This window comes from Phoca vitulina, unplaced genomic scaffold (assembly GCF_004348235.1).
Source record: "Phoca vitulina isolate PV1807 unplaced genomic scaffold, GSC_HSeal_1.0 scaffold2, whole genome shotgun sequence".
NCBI classification, from domain to species: domain Eukaryota; kingdom Metazoa; phylum Chordata; class Mammalia; order Carnivora; family Phocidae; genus Phoca; species Phoca vitulina.
Window position 1 is genome coordinate 63988297 of NW_022589705.1, and position 16493 is coordinate 64004789.

The window sequence follows — 16493 nt, forward strand, 5'->3', positions numbered from 1 at the left end:
ATGTGCTCAGGGAGGGTTAGACGGGAGAGCCCGGCTGAACTAGAACTTGGTACGGTCTCAGCTGTCAGTGCATGTTGGCTGCTGCTGCTGCGGGACAGATATGTTCCCATTCTCTCAGCGACCCGTTCTCGAACCTCGTGAAGGGAAATACTAACCGGGATTATTCTCCATGTAAAATACAGCAGTTCTTCTTTCAAGCCCCTGTTCTTTCTCATCCCTTTTTCAATTTAATTTCCTGATGCTTTTTCAGTTCTGCTCTGTTTAAAAAGGAGAGAAGTCTCCTTGAGGTGCTACCAGAGTCTATTCCAGTCCGGTTCTCACCAGCTGGGAGGAGGCCAGGGGATGGGATAGGGAGGTTTTGAGGGAAAGTAACAAGAAGGAATTGGAGGTAGGACCAGTAACAACTGGAATCGTGAGCGGTTTCTGGCCCATTTTATGATGTAGAGAAGCTGAAAGTTCTGGACTGGGTTTCAAAGAGACGTGGTCCATGTGCTGGAAACATCAGGAAAACGTGCAGTTACTTGCTGGGCTGGATGACTTCTTGGGAATCAAAGAATCAAAGCCACCGGGGGTCACAACCTGACCCTTGACCATGGCCCCAAAATGAGCCCGAGTCCTGCCTCTGGTCACTGGCAGAGTCTTGCCATTTTCACAACTGCAGGTCCTCGGTCACCCCAGGCCCACGGCCTACACAGGGTGAGGATGGCCCCCTGCACCCTTCCCTCCACCAGGCAGGGAGCACCGGTCCACTCCTTGCCACCACCCAGAAGAACCCCTCTCGGTGAAAGAAGCAGCTGGGTAAGCAGAGCAGGGGGAGGAGGTCCTGGGTTTATGTATCCTACCCGTGGTTACTTCTGTTCCTCTTTCTGGCTAAGTGCAGGCAGAATTACTCTTTGAAAAAGCCACACCATTCTTCCGGCAGCCCGTCTTAGGTTCCAAGAGCACTCACCTAGGCTGGGGGTCAAGTCGGAGAAGGTGGGGACTAGACAGAGGATGCAAAGCCTGGGGGCTGTGCCCCGGTGGATAGGGTCATCTTTTATCAGTGGATGGTACCCGATCGCCGCCTCTCTTGTTCTCAGAGAAAGTGGGCTTGGCTTGAGCTCCTTAGTGGACCGTGTCCCAGGGCAGGAGTCCGCATTCTGAACGTTGGATGTCAGCTGGAGCGAAGAGCTTCTCGGCTCACAAAGCACTGCTGTGTTGTCTTCTGCTTTGATCCCACGTCACAGTCACTGTGGGGAGTGAGTAAACAGGGCAGGTGTCACTGGGACCCCTTTCACCTGTGGAAACCCAGCCAGAGCTCTGGTGCGGGGGGGCCACATGTACGCAGTGGCACATTCATAATCTCACCCCGAGTCCTCAGACCCCAGGCTCTGCAGCTGCCCCTCTGAATGGGAGTCTGAGGACCGAGTACAGCTCAGGAAATTCTAGATCATAAATCCCAGGCACCTCTTGCATTAGTCAGGTTTCTCTAGAGAAACAGAACCCTGTTGGTATTTCTCTAGAAACAGAGTCAATAGGGTTCTTTCTCTCTGGAGAAACACATATACACATGTGTGTCTACAGAGAGTAAGGGAGAGAGATCTATTTTAAGGAGTTGGCTCACATGATTGTGGAGGGCAAGTCCACAATCTGTAGCCTAGGCCGGCAGCTGGAGACCCAGGAAAGAGTTGCAGTTTGAGTCTGAAGGCAGTCTGCTGACAGAATTCCTTGTCCATGCGGGGAAGTCGGTCTTTTTTCCGATTAAGGCCTTCAACTGATTGCATGAGGCCCACCCACATTAAAGAGAGTAATCTGCTTTTTCAAAGTCTACTAATTTAAAGGTTAATGTCTTCTAAAAATAGCTTCACAGAAATAAAATAATGTTTGACCAAATATCTAGGTACCCAGCCAAAATTAATAAACAAAGTTTACCATCACACCATTTCACATCTAAAGAGCCAGTGATAATGGAAAAACCCTTTCTCAGCCATCCTTCCCCATGATCCTCTGATAGCCTTGTGGAAAAGACGGGAGTGGCTAGGATTAATCAGTTCATCCTGTAAATACACCACATTGAACCCTGACTTTGCACCAGGCGCTTGGTTAGGCCCAGCAAGTCACCGCCCCAGTCCTTTCCCTCTTGAGAATCCAGTGGTAAAGACAGACATTGAATGAGTAATTACCCAAATCTGTCCTATTTAGTGTCCAGGGTGGTGAGTTCCACAGAGCACAAGTAGGACAAGGTATGTGAAGATGACTGGCATGGGACCTGGTCTAGGGTCAGCGTTGAAGGGGGCTTCTCTCAGGTGGTGATGTTCAAGCTGAGCCCTGAAGGACGAGCAAGTGGGGCAGGGGAAGGTGGAGGAGGAGAGGGTTTGGGACCAAGGAGCCATGCATGTGAAGGCCATAAGGTGGGAAAGGGTTTGGCACAATTGAGATTTGGAGGGAAGCTGGCAGTGTCCACAGGTTGTGCACTGTGCAAGTGAAGGAGAACCTGTTTGAGACTGCAGAGGAAGGCAGACGATGCACTCCCAAGCTTTCTAGGCCCACTCAGGATCTTTAACTGTAGCCTAACGGCACAAGGAGGCCCCTGAAAGTTTTGAAGCAAAGAAGTCACATGAGCAGATTTGTCTTTTAGGCCAGTTGCCATCCATGGACTACAGAGAGTGGACGGGAAGGAATCAGAGGAGATGTGGGAACCTTAGGAGGGGATTGCAGACTTCCAGCAGGGAGACCGTGGTGACTCGAGCCATGGAGGTGCCATGGAGATGGACAGCAGAGAAGACATTTGAGGTCTGTGGAAGATGAGGACAAGGGAAAAATCAAAGATGCATGCAGTTACCCCCCATTAATAAAGTGGGGCACTGAGGCCCCTAGAGACCTGGCGTTTTGCCCAAGCTTACCCCACCAGTGATGTGCGAAGCCGGGATGCAGCCGGGCCCACGGAACCGCACCTGCGGCACATTTCTGGCTGGTTGTCTTTAAATTCAGCTGGTTCTGTGTGGTGCTAATACAGCGAAAGCTTAGATTCCAGGTCGGGACCCATCTCGTCCATTCTGAGTGCTTGCCCGCCAGCTTCAGCCCTGACTCCGGGATTCAGCTCTGGCTGCAGCCGAGGACTGAGTGATCCCACCTGAGCCCAAACCAGGCCCTGACCCTGGTCACCCACTCAGTCCTGCTCTTGGCCTCTGGTGGCATCCCGCCCAAGGCCTCTTGATTCTGCCACCCTCCACATGGGTAGCGAGTGGTCGCTCTGTGCCCGGCGCGAGGCTAGGCGCTGAGCCCCAGATCTCTAGCCGGCTCACACTGCCGGTCATCGGGGCGCCAGAGGAGAGGGTGTAGCTCTGGGGGGAGTGGGGGGGGGGGCTCCAGCAGCACAGGCAGCAAAAAGGCCGTGGCTTTGCAGATGGACGGCCCTGAGTCTGAACCCCCGCTCTGCCACCGTTTAGCTGTGTAGCCACGGGCACCTTACCTGGCCTTTCTGAGCATGTTTCCTTACGGTCCACTGGGGACCCCAGGACCTACATTTTAGTTGAGGTATGGATTAGAGGTATTGTTTGCACAGAATTAGCATAGATTAGGTACTCCATAAATATCAGCCCCTTAACTTTCCTTTGCACTCGTTGATTGAACAGCTACTGTGTATATGGATGTGGGGTCCTTTACTGGGTACTGGGGATAAGAGGTGACAACCAGAGCCTCCCGGCCTTGTCAGAATTTCTAGCACACTCCCTTGCACATAGTACGTGCTTTGCAAATGAAAGGAGCCAAAGAGGGTTTCAGAGACAGTTGGCTTCCCTGAGCCCCACACTATCAATTTTTCGGGAGCATCTTTGCCACAGACAACAAAAATCCAGTCCGTTTTAAAATGGAGTGGAGACACTGCTGCAGAGTGGGCGGGGAGAGGCGTCAGTCTGGGCCCCTGGAGGGGGACGGTGACTCTGTGCTTCCTCTCTTGTGACGAATGCTGTGCACGCCACAGTCCAGACACTCCTTGGAAGCCTGGGGGGCGCGGGGAAGAGTCAGGAAGGACGGAGGAAGCTTCTGTTCGGCCTGCCTTCCAACACTGCCGGCCCCGCGAGGTGTTGCGTCTTCAGAGATCATCATCTGCAGCCTGGAAACGCCTCCACTTCTGGAAATTCACAGGTCAGCCTGACCCAGCCGTCGGTCCACCCTGACCCGGTGTACCTGGGGAGTCTGGAGATGGGGAGAGACACCCACCAGGGGAGACGTTTCACAAGCTCCAAGCACAGATGAAATGCCGAGGTCCAGCTTGAAAGACGCTGGGTGAGTGTGGCTGGGCCAGGCGTGGTGCGGTATGTTAAGCATGCCCACCTCAAAGGCGGGGCTCGAGTCCTCTAATAAAATGGGTAGTCGCCATAGTCAGGGTGGGTTGTGCAGTGGAAAGAGCACCATACTTGGAGTCCAAGAGGGTGGATTGAGGTTCTGCACTTGATCTTAGCCAAAAGGCTGAGAAGCGATTGGATTGAGGTTCTGGATGCATCTCTGACTCTGTGAAATTGGGAAAGCCCCCCATCCCCCACACCCCACCCAGCTGGGCCATCATAAAATCAGAGATAGTGATGCCTAAGAGGTATGCCTCCCACCTTGTCATTCATTCGTTCATTCTGTGTTTTACCCTATAGCACTCTTGACCTCTGATTTGCTGGCAGTTGGGCCCCGGGGTCTGCAAAGTACTAGGGTTGGCTTGCTGGAACTGTCTGGTCTGGTCCAGTCCTCTCCTTTTACAGATAGGGAGATGGAGGCCCATAGGGAGGCACTGATCTCCCCCAGGTCACCTGGCAGATAACGGCTGAGCTGACCAGCAGCCCAGCTGCTTTCTCCAGCTTCCCTGGGAGGGATTTAAGGACACTCCCATCTGCCTCCTGCTACCTGCAGGAGGACTGCGGCCCCAGGGAGCCCTCAGGAAACTTCACTGTTTGGCTCACCAGAGATTTCTGGAGCTCCCTGTGGCAGAGAGATTTCTGTCTCTTTGGAGAGCTCGCTATGGGAAGGGCCAAGGGCATGCCAGTCATTCACTGGCCCAGCCAGCCAGCCAGCCACACACTCCTTCATTCACCCTTTCATTCTCTTATCCATCTCTTTATTTATTTACCTCAATTTTTCACTTGCTCATTTAATCATTTATTCACTGGCCCGCTTACTTGTCTATTGATCCATTCATTTAACAAGCAAATGCAGAGCGCTGAACCCATGCTCACTGGGGAGAGACTGATCATCAAACAGACCGCTACAGCACAAAATGTTTCAGACGGCCGGCAGCCCAGAGGCAGGCACGGGCTCAGGGCTAGTGGGCTTGGAGGAGACCCCCAGCGGAGGTGGCATCCAAGCTGGCCTCCGAGGATGAGCAGGAGTTGTCCTGGTGAGAGAGGAGGAAGGACTGTCCCTTAGCTCCTAACGAGGTTCTCAGGGGCCACTGGGCCTGCACTGCTCAAACCCCTCTGCCCCCGGCAGCCTGGGCAGAAGGAAGCACAGTGCAAGCTACGGCCCAGCCCCGGCTCTTGGAGCTGTCCATCTCTGGCCTCGACTCCGTGGCTGTGGTCGCTGGTTTTCCCCGGGCTGTGTGGGGGCGCAGGAGGTCGCGAGTCCAGTTGGGTGCGAAGAGCTCGATCTTCTTTCTTTCCAGCTGCACCTTGGCTTACGGCCAGTCTTCCAGATGATTATCTGGGGTGCATATTTCCACGTGGCCTCGTCTACTGCTGCTTGTCTGCCTCAGAGAAAGGAAGGAAAGGAGAGTGGGAGGGAGGATTAGTGAAGTCAACAAAAAATGTCTTTATCTGGTAAGATAGCAGTGAAGGCCACTGTGTTTGGAATCAGACGGACCCTGATTCAAATTCTGCTCTGCCCCTTAACTAACTACGTGACCTTGGATGGCTCCCTCTGAACTTGTTTCTTTCTCTGTAAATGGGACTAATAACGTCTAACTGGCAGATTGATTGCATTATTTACATGCCCATTCAGACACACCGCAGGTTCCCAAAATATGGTGGTAAAAGTTTTATCATGCGTCCCCTCACTGCCTGGTTGTGTAGCCCTTCCAGTGTGTTAGACTGCCGGCGAGGCATGGGGAGCCACATAAATAAAGCATTTGCAGCCCAGCCATGAGACCGACAGGTGCGCCTGCCCTTTTTATGCAGCCTGCTAGGGCCTGGGTCTGAGGTCCACTTGGGGCACTCTGTGTAGCCATGGAAGGCTCTGGAAAGAAGGTGACATCCTAACCAGGCCTTGAAAGCTGAATAAATAGGTTTTTCCCTGAGTCCACACTGCCCCTTCCAGGTGGAATGTTTGGGATGGGTCCTCTGTGTGCTGGACTCAGTCTGTGAGAGCTGACCATGTGGCTTCTGGATGTGGCCCCTGGCTGTGCTCGGCAGGAGCTCCGGGGTGGTCTTGGTCAAATTACTGAGCCTCTTGGAGCCTGTTTCATCCTCTGTAAATGGCAAAATAATACCCACTTCATAAAATGGTTTTAAGTGCAAACATTAAAGTGTGTAAAGTGCTTCAGCCAGTGCCTGAGACATCGTAGGAGCTTTCGAGATGTGACTCTTCTTGTCACAGCTGCAGTAGGGGCGGGGGGGGTGGGGTTGGGGGGACAGGGGAGGCTTGGAAAGGGGGATGGAAAGAAGACAAACGGGAAGTGGGCTTGACCAGGGGAAGAGAAGAAGGCCAAAGCCCGCCCTCCTGCCCTCTTCCTCTTCCAGCACTGAGCCTGCTGTCTCCTCAGCACCCTCTTCTCCAGCCTGATGCAGCTTCTTGCTATTCCCACCAAGTTCTATTCCGCTTCTGTCCCCTCAACTGTTGCCTCTCCCCCCCGAGTCAGATGTTATAGTCCCCTTTTCCACCTGCTCTTTAACCTTCAGGACTCTGAAGGTGCCCCCTCCTTCTGAAAGCCCTCCTTGATGGACCCTGTCCCTAGTAGTGAGCCCCTCCCTTCCTGCATGCCCCCTCCTTGCCCCTCTTTAGCATGTGTAAGCAACCACCTTTGGTGTGTTTGCTTAGCTGCCCCCTCATGGGACAGACGGTGAGCCCCTTGAGGCCGAGGGCCTGTGGGACTCATCTTTGGGTCTCCCTGGCTTCCAGCAGTGGTGGGTTCCTTATAGATGCTTGGTGAGTGTTTGAATGTTGAATGAATGAATCAATCAATCAATGAAACAACTGCGAGGGGGACGGTAGAGCGGGGGGGCTTTGTTCAGGGCCTGTCCTCAGCAGTTTTCATCTCCCTCTGTTGCTTCTTGCGCTCCCCCTCTTCTCCTGAGGGGCCAGGGTGCCTGGCCACGCTGCGCCAGGGATGCTGCATCTTCCTTCAGGGCTGTCTGCGGCCTCCTCGGCAACCCCAGGTCCCTGCAGGCCTGCAGAAACAACTCTCCCCTCCCACCCAGTTCCCACCCCAAAAACAAACACAGCCGCTGCCCCCAAGCCACAAGGGCTCGCAATGAAAAACAGGTGTCTCCCAGAGACCTATCAGCCCAGGCTGGGCGGCAGCTTGGGGTCACCGCCTGGGGGCAGGGAAGGGGTGTGGGCATGGCAGCGTTCATGAGTGCTCACCCAGAGTGTTCAGCTCCTGGGGCCCAGCACGGGGTTCAGCAGCCACCTCCCACCCTGGTCACAGGAGACTGACTAACAGGAACATCCCAGGCCAGAGGAGCCAGGGGGCTCTGGTTCCAGCTGGGCCCTCCCTGGGGACAGCACTGGGGGGACAGCTAGCCATGGACAAAAGGGTAGCCCTCATGCCCCTCTCACTGTCTCAGACTTCTGCTTCACCCCAGGGAGTGAAAGAGCACGAGTGTCCTAATCACCCAGCTTTAATCCCCACTTAGCCCCTTATAAGCTCTGTGAGCCCAGGAAGCTTCTTTTGCTTCTTGGAGTCTTACTTTACTCACCCGTAAAATGGGTCAGTAAAGAGTCTCTGCATCGGTTGTGGGCTGGGACTAGGGGTGGTAGCTTACACGTGCATGTGTGTAAATGGCCCCAGTGCAGGGCCTGGGCTGTAATACGTGTTTATTAAAAGTCAGCCCCCATGCCTCTGGCTCCGGATCCATCACTAAGGGACTGGGTCTGAATTTAGGCAAGGCGTTTTCACCTGTCCGGGCCTTTTCGAAGAGTCTAGGCTCCACCCCTCCCCTGGCCTCCTGAGGCCCAGTCCTAAGGAGCAGCTGCTTGTCTCCCACGTGGCTCAGCCCGTCTGTTGCACGTCCCAGCTTCTGTGTATGATGTTCCCTCTGCCTGGAATGCCTTTCCCCAATTGTCTCACTCCTTTCAGTCACAAAATATGCTTCCTGAGCGCCTACTATGCACCAGGCACTGTTCTGAGCACTTGGAATGCATAGGTGAACAAGCCCTGTCTTCTTCCCCTGCTCCCGGGAGCCCCTGTTCCTTGCCACGTCTGCCTTGTGACACTTGTCTCACCGTCCTGGGGCGGGCTGTTTATCCATCTGTCCTCCCCATGACTAAGCTCCTGGAGGGCAGGGACCATGTCTAACTAGGTCTCCACCCACAGCACCAGGCACAGAGGGGGTGGATTCACCCTGTCTGTTGGATTCACCGCGGAACTCCAGCATCGGTCTGGGAGCCGGGTGGGCTCAGGGCCCGGCCAGTGCCTGTGGACTGAACAAGTGAAGGGGCCTGGCAAGTTCGGCTCCCCCGCGGCTCGTGCCGGAAGGGTAACTCCATCTCCATGCCCCCACCGTGGCCAGTTTCAGATTCTGCTGGCTCAGCCTCCTCAGCAGTGCCAACGCACGGAGGGGGCCGCCAGGTCCAGACACCCTGGAAGGTTTGGCAGTGGAGGGAGGGAGGCCGGTGGGTGCTGGAGTGGTCTTCTGTATTTGTATTGGAAGCAGGCTCCTTGCATGCCAGTGCTCGCCCCTGATTTCAATTATCCAATTGCACAGTGCTGCTATAAGTGCCTGTGGGCAAACAAGCTGGCTCCGGGCCCCTTCCTTCATTAATTCTGACAGTCCATCATGTTGCGCCCAAGGAAGCCCGCTCTCCTCCCGCGGCAGGCTCAGCGGACTCTGTCCAGGTCACCAGGACGGGAACCTGAGAGAAGGAGCCGAGGGGAGGAAATGTCCCAAGAAAGGCACTGGTGATGCGGAGGGGTTTCAGGTTGGATCCTTCCTCCTCCTGACGCCCTGGGGTCTGCGTCACACTTGCCTTCTCCGGGCTGGTTCTGGTTTTCCAAGGGCTAGGCCAGGAGTCATTTTGCCAAGGTGGTGGTGAGAGGCGTTTGTGAACATTGGCCCGGCCGTGAAGATGAAACAAGGGATGATTTGCCTATGTGAGTGCACACGAGGTTCTTTCCCCCTCCTCTCCCAGTTCCTTCATTTACTTGCTTATTGCTCTTCCTGGTGTTTCAATCAGAAAGAACACGTCTGTTCTTCTCCTGAAGTCAGGTGATGGGGCAGTGGGACAGGTGGGAGGGGGAGGGAGCAGAGAAGTGGGAACTCCGCACTATGCCAGACCCCTTGATAGGGGCTCATGGTCATGGGGTGCCCGCCACCCCACGTGTTCCCATCCTGCCTCTGTGTCAGGGCCTCAAGGGACAAAAACAGACACGTAGTATGTCATCGATGAAAGTCGCGTGGGGAAGGGTAGACCCTTGATCTAAGGAGGAAGAGCAGAGTAGATGCCAGGTAAGCCACCAGCTGGATCTGCCAGAGCCCGACGTTCTCATTAAGACGGTGTCTCTCTACCATCTAAAATGGTATCATTTAGGTCACTCCCAAGTGTCCCTCTTCTGGTGGGATAATCACTGGAAACCATATTGGCTTATTGCAGTTGGAGAAAAGGCTGTGCCCTCCCCATTGCTTGTGGGTGCTAGGGAGAGAGTGGGTCTGTGTCTGGAGGGGGTGGTGGGAATGGATCAGAGGAGCCCCAGGGGCTGAGGGAACAGGGGCAGCATGGAGAAGAGACTTGGGGAGGACTGAACTGCTTTCCCTGAAAACCTGCAGGGCTGGCCTGGCACAGAGGGAAAGACGGGCTCTCAGAAGAGGCAGCTGGGCCTGGTGGGGAAGAACTGAAGTGAGATCTAGCTTTCCCACAGCCAAGAGCTGCCGGCCCCGTGGGGATTAGTCAGCTACCTGTGCAGTGGGCAGTGGCCTGGCCTCTGCTGGGGCAGCTGGGATTGGGGATGCGGCCTGGTGGGCTGCACTCTTCCCAGGTTCGTGACCCCAGACGGGTCATCTCTCTCTGAGCCCCAGTCCTCTCCACTGCCCCACGGGAAGGCTAATGGCTAGGGACTGTGACAGGCAAAACCCCCCACAGACATCCGAGCCTGGGAGGGGGTAGTTCTTCTGTTGCGAAGGCCCGGGCACAGAGGGGGCCGTTAGCCCGAGTGACCGGATGAGGCCCAGTGTCCGATCTCCCCAGCCGCAAGCGGCCCTATCAGCCCTCTCAGCGTCTGGTAAATACCCTCCCCATGAGTTGGAACTCCACTGCTCCAGGAAATGTTGTTACAAATTGTTTTTCCACCAGAGCACATACTGGATTTTCCATGGCACCTCCAGCGCATTTTCGGGAAAACCCAGGTGGTGGGGATGCGGGCTGAGACCCTCCAGAAAGGCCGAAGGCCCCGGCAAACCAAAGGTGGCTGGGTTTTATTTAATCATAAGTGCAGATACGTCTCAACCTTTGAATACTGGAAAGGAAAGGGAAAAAAAAAAAAAAAGCCCGGCAAACCAAAAAAACACACACATCGCTTTGCTTTGGAGGGTAATTACTCTGAATTCAGTTAAACCAACTTGCTCTAGCTAACTAGATTAGTTTACATCTTGTGGTAGAAAAAGAAATACAAATTACTTAGATTGCAATAAACCATGTTTTTCTAACTAAATAGATTAGTTTATATCTTGTGGCAAGAAACAAGGAGAACAGCTCAGAAATGCCTGTCGCTCGCTCCTGCCCACTCACTCAGGCAAAGAAGCGTGTTTTCTGCGTGACCTCTAGACCCTGAACCCTGTGCCTGCCTCCGCCCCCTCCTCCAAGACATGTAAAGAATTGAGACCGGGGAAAAGAAAACAAAACCACCTCCAGCCCAGTCACGGTGATGAGGGGGCCAGACTGTTCTGGTGTCGCCCCGTCCACACAGATGGCAGTCGCCTCAGTGAAGGTGGGCTTGCTGACTGCCTACTACGTGCAGGCCAGAGGGCGAGGCACTGGGGGGCAGCCAGCTCCGTGCCGTGAGACCCACGTAGCCACGCACGGCTTGTTCTGATGCTCTGCTGTCACCGTTTTAAAATTCTTAATAATTTAGGAATATGGGGTTCTACACTCACACTCTGCGCTGCGCCCTGCAAAGTATGCCGCGCGTCCCGGAGGAGAGACGAGGGATAGAGGAGACCAGGGCCTGCCCTCCCAGGAGGGCGTAGCCTTGTAGGGGACACGTCCGCCTGTGGTTAGTGTTTGTCAAAAGGATCTTTGCCCTTAGAGAATTGACAGTAAATTGTCTTAAGTGATTCCAGAAACTTCAATGACTTGAGGGGTCTTTGGCCTTTTCTCCCCCCTAACAACAAAAGACACTTGCTCCCAAATGTCTGTGTCTTTCTATCCTAAGATTGCCTGGGAGAGTAAAGTGTAATGGGTACCAGCAGTTTCCGAGGAGACTCGTCTTGCTGGGTGTCTCTCTCGGGCCTGTCCAGAGGGGTTCCGCAAGGGTCGCTGCAGTGGAGAAAATTCATTTTAACCATCAGAACGCAACCCATGTGTTGTGCCCCACTAAGGTGTCCCTTACCATGCATTGTCTCACTGGGTCATCTCACTGAGTTTCTAAAGGGTAGAGTGGCTTTAGGTGACACAGCTCTGTCTTCTCCCATGGACAAGTCCTAGCTGGGTGGTGACTGCCCCAGGAAGGACGCAGCCTCCTTTTACTTCTCTGCCACATGAGGCACTGCTTTCGCTCCAGGGGGGCTGGCCACTGCGGCGCTGGTGTTCCAGGCCTGGGCAAGGAGAGGGGCCGGCGTGCTGTCACATCCCATCAGCCACAACTGGGAACCCTGACCACCGCACGGTAAGGGAGATAGGAACTGGGGTCTCTTCCGGGCGACCACGTGCCATGTGAGGTATAGGTAGGTACATGTGTCTCAGTTTCTTGAACGAGGCCCTAGGCTCAGGAGAGCAATGACTTGGCCCGGGTCATGCAGCCTGCAGGTCTGGGCATTTTCTAAGCACCCACACTGCTTTACTGCTCAGGGGTGTGGGCTCCAGGAAGAAGCCTCCTGGACTCCAGGGAAGCCGGGGAGAGGGTACATCACCCCTGGGCAGTTCCACTGCAAGGCCCTGTAACTGAGGGTTACTGACTCATTCTTATACCCACTGAGGGACGGGATACTCACTACTTAGCCTGTTCATCCTAGAACCTTGTCGGCTATTAATTATTACTATTTCAGTTCAGCAAATAATGACCAGATGGTTCTGAACAAACAAAACTATGGGGCTGATTGGCGGGGTCCCTGATCTGGGCTGGGGAGTCAGGAAAGGCCTTCTGAGGATGTCACCCTTTGGGAAGTCAGTCTTAGAGGATGAATTTGAGTTATTTCCTAGCCCTTCGACTTTGGGCAGGTTATTTAACCTCTCTAAACCACACTTTCCTCCTCTGTAAAACGGGCATAGTAGAGTCCCTACTTCATACAGCTGAAGTGAGAACTCTCAGCGTCTCTGTAGGTATTTCATAGATGTCAGTTATTGGTGAGAGCACACCTAGCAGAAGGTCTGGCAGGAGCAAAGGCGAAATGGGGAGCAATGCACTGGCCACTCAGGACGCTAGACAGGAAGATAGGGATCGGGGCAGCAGGCGATGAGGCAGAGGGGTTAGGAAGATCTCCCCTCACATCAGCCCCTCTCTACTGGCCTCCATCTGTGTCCTGCAGCTCTGCTAAGTGGGCCTACTCCTCCAGCCCAGATGGGGAAACTGACGGGCTTTGTGTGGCTGAGCTGGCTCCTCATGAGCACGGGCTGGGGCAAAGGCCAGAGAGGCTTGCGGGTGAGCTCGGCACACACGACGGAGGGGAAAAGGGACAGCAGGTGGGGAGAGACTGGAAACCGGAGAGACGGGGCGCCAGGAGGCAGAGAGTAGGAGCCACGAAAGACTGAACACTCAGGTTTTGTAACGGGACAGCAACAAGCCCGCAGGTCGGGGATATGAGCCCCATGTGCAGATGAAGAAGCTGAGGCTCCGAGGATTAGTGACTTACTTAGTTCACCCGATTAGTGATCTGATTCCAAAGCTTTCTCTTTCTCATTTTCTTCTCCTAAAAAAGCCTCACACTGACTGGTATGTATTATTATAGAGTATGTCATCTTTATAAAAGGCATAAACAAAAAAATCATAGAATTCTACCATCCGGTGGGATAACCGCCATTAACATTTGATGAATATCTGTCGTGACATTTCCCCCATGCAAATCTATGTCTCTCTCAATACACGTGCATGAGGATGAATACGTATTTATGAAAATGGGATCATCACTTTATATACTGTCCTTTATTCAGTTCCCCGTATATCATGAACATCTTTCCACTGCAGTGAAGACATACTCATGCTCTCATTTCTAGTGGTCACAGAGCACGTTTAGATCATTTCCAAATTCCCACAGGCAGACAGGAGAGAACACTGATCAAGAGGACTTTTTAATGAGAAAGGAAAAGAAATCCGGAAACTTTGGAGTAAAAAGGCAAAAACTAACCAGTCCTTCTTTCCTTCTCCCGCACACACCCAAGTACCATTCACCTGGATTTGCCTCACCCGGGGCGGGGCGGGGGGAGGGCAGCTCTAAGCCACCCTGCCTCCACTGAATCTTTCAATCACCTAACTTTATGGCTAGAAGGATCCAAAAAGCACATTTCTTTAAGTCAGTTTCCCTTTTCCCTTCCCACAGAAGGGGAAAAGGTCAAACAAAACATTGTGAGGATTTTTCCTGCCAACTTGCTTTCTGGAATAAGGACTCCTTCCTCTGCATTTCTCATGGTCTCCGGGTGCCTGGGATCCTCCTCCTTCAGGTGGATAAAGAACGAGAATAAGCATGGATGCACCATGGGGCACTAGCTTCTCTCTCCATTACGTGGCATGATAAAAAAAAAAGCACCAGACCCAAAAGTCAGACAAATGAGGTTCAAATCCCGCCTTTCCCCCGTATTTCCAGGATAACCTCATGCCCTGGTTCCTGTCTGAGCCTCAGTTTCCTAGTTATTAAGTGGAAGGGATACAGGGAATGTGAAGGGTGGTTGGTGGGGGCATATGGCACAGAAGAGAATGGTGCTCAACAAATAATTTTTGAAACTCTATTAGTTTCTATTCTCAGAGAATTTTCTTTAAGAGAGGTGGGCCCACCTGTTCTTGGTTAAATATCCCCTTTATTCGGTGGTGGAAGAGAACTCAGAAGTCAGAATCCAGTGACAATAAGACTCCCTTTTTACGTTCATGGCCCAGCCCAACTAATGAACAAATCCCCCATCATGAAAGAAAGTGTTTCCAATAAGCATGCCAGTGTCTTTGCCAAGGCGGCTTGGGCCTGCCGCCCAAATGCTGGAGGTCATGTCATCCCTGCCCGAATAGCCACAGCAAATCCTCACTCTTGCCCTTGGAAGCCGTGTGTGATTGGAGCCAGACTCCTCGCACGGGCTGCGTGGCCTGGGCAGGCAGGAGGCCTCCAAGCGAACTGCAACGGACAGGCCCCAGTTGTCTGCAGAAGGGGCTGAAACTGGGCAAGAACTGTGTGTTCCTAGGGCACATGGTGCTGTGGCCAGAGGGCACCGACAGCACAGGGGAGCGGCCCCCTGCCAAGCTCTTGGCTACCCTCAAGAGCCAGGCCAAGGGACCTGTGTTTTCTTTGCTGCGTTATTAAGCTGTCTTTTGCTTTTAAGGTTCCCGGACCTGTCATAATACAGGCCATCCTAGCCGAGATTCTGGGCCCCTGTTCCTTTGAACTGCAGGGACAGCGTGGAGAAATCCCGCTTTCCCTGCGGGGTGGTTGACAGCCACCTGACAGCCCCCAGCCAGGCTGCTACTGAGAGGGGTTCCAGCCATGCCGGTCCAGACTTGGGGAATCGGGCTCGTCCCCGTGGGGAGGCCGATGGAGCCCTGCCATCTTCACACACTACCAGGGGCGAATAGAGCTGTGAGCAGGGGAGGAAGGGCCCGTGTAAGACTGCGATCAGAACTTCTGGGTTCTTGGAAAGGGATTAGCACGCCATCGCCAAGGGCATGGGGCTCGGCGCTCGGGGGCTTGGCGGAATCCCGCTCGACCGTGTCCTCGCGGCTGATCTTCAGCACGTTCCTTCACTTCATTAAGCTTTGGTTTTCTCCTCCGTACAATGGGAAAATAATGGTGTCCTCAGAGGATTTGCTGTCAAGATGAAGTGAATTACGAGTCTCCTCAATGGGGCGCCCCGTGCCCTGTCTGTGACAAGCAGCGCGTGGACGGCGCCATCACTGTTCATTTCACAAGGGCCTAGTGCTGCCGGCGGGGCATTGGACTGGGGGCACTCAGGGCTGGCAGTCAGGAGACCTGGCTTTGGATCCCAGCTCTGCCACAGGCCTGTGGTGTGACTTCAGGCAGGTCCGTGCCCCTCTGTGAGCGGTCCTTGACTCATTTCTCGGCCCAGAAATGGAGAGAAGGGCGTGAAGGCCTCTAAGCCCAGGGGTAAGGGGTGCCTGGGTCTAAGAGTGGCACGTACAGGGGCTGGGGGCTGGTAAGACTCCAGGTAGGATCAGTAGGCAGGCCTTGCCCAGAATTAAAGCCTCTCCTTTGGTGCCTCTTCTCTTTCCCTCTGGAACTGGTTTAGTGCTGCAGACACGTAAGGTGAGCGCTTCCCAATGTGTGTGCTCTATGCTCCCCACCCCCGACACCAGCCAGACAGACCAGGGGCTGGGCAGGCGGTGGACAAGGCGAAAGATACAGTGGAGCGAGGGAAGAGGGGGAGACAGACATGCAGGAGAGAGAAGAGAAAGGTGAGAGTTTATACGGAACCACAGAGCTGGAGACATGTGGGGCCAGCCCTCAAGAATGTGAAAGGACAGATTTCCCATCCAAAGTGGGAGTGCGGCCAGAGGAGGCTGGGGCCGTGGGTGGCTGGGGGAGCCGTGGCGATGCAGGGTGCTAATTCATTTCTGATGTCTGGGATGGGGGCATAGTAGTTCTTACTCCCCAGAGAACTCCGACCAGAAGCAGGCCCAAAGAGAGCTCAGTTGGGGGAATCTTCAGACACCTTCCTACTCCGACATCTAGCTAGCACCTCCTTCCCTGTCCCCCGCTGCCAAGGGCCTGGCCAGGCCTGCTCCTCTGGGAAGTTGGTTCTCGTTGCCCCTCTCACCGAAGTTTTCCCCAAGACTTGGATCCTTGGAGAAAACCAAGGAGTGGTGTTTGAACTTAGCAACCATTTATAGAGAGCCTACTGCCCTCCGGGCATGAGCTGAGCACTTACACGTGCTGCCTCACTTAATTTGTGATCTTTCAAGCTCCTCTTGCCCCGGGAATGTCTGATCTGGCACTTTCTATGTCTCCCTA

General features: G+C 54.0%; 1 long non-coding RNA gene across 1 annotated transcript in view; it reads left to right on the forward strand.

The window, feature by feature from the left end:
• Nucleotides 1–3559: 3559 nt before the first annotated feature.
• The window catches only part of LOC116647903, a 126491-nt gene continuing 113557 nt past the window's right edge, over nt 3560–16493 (forward strand). The window contains exon 1 of the long non-coding RNA XR_004302418.1: nt 3560–4266. This is a non-coding gene — a long non-coding RNA (uncharacterized LOC116647903). The remainder of the gene's footprint in view (nt 4267–16493) is intronic.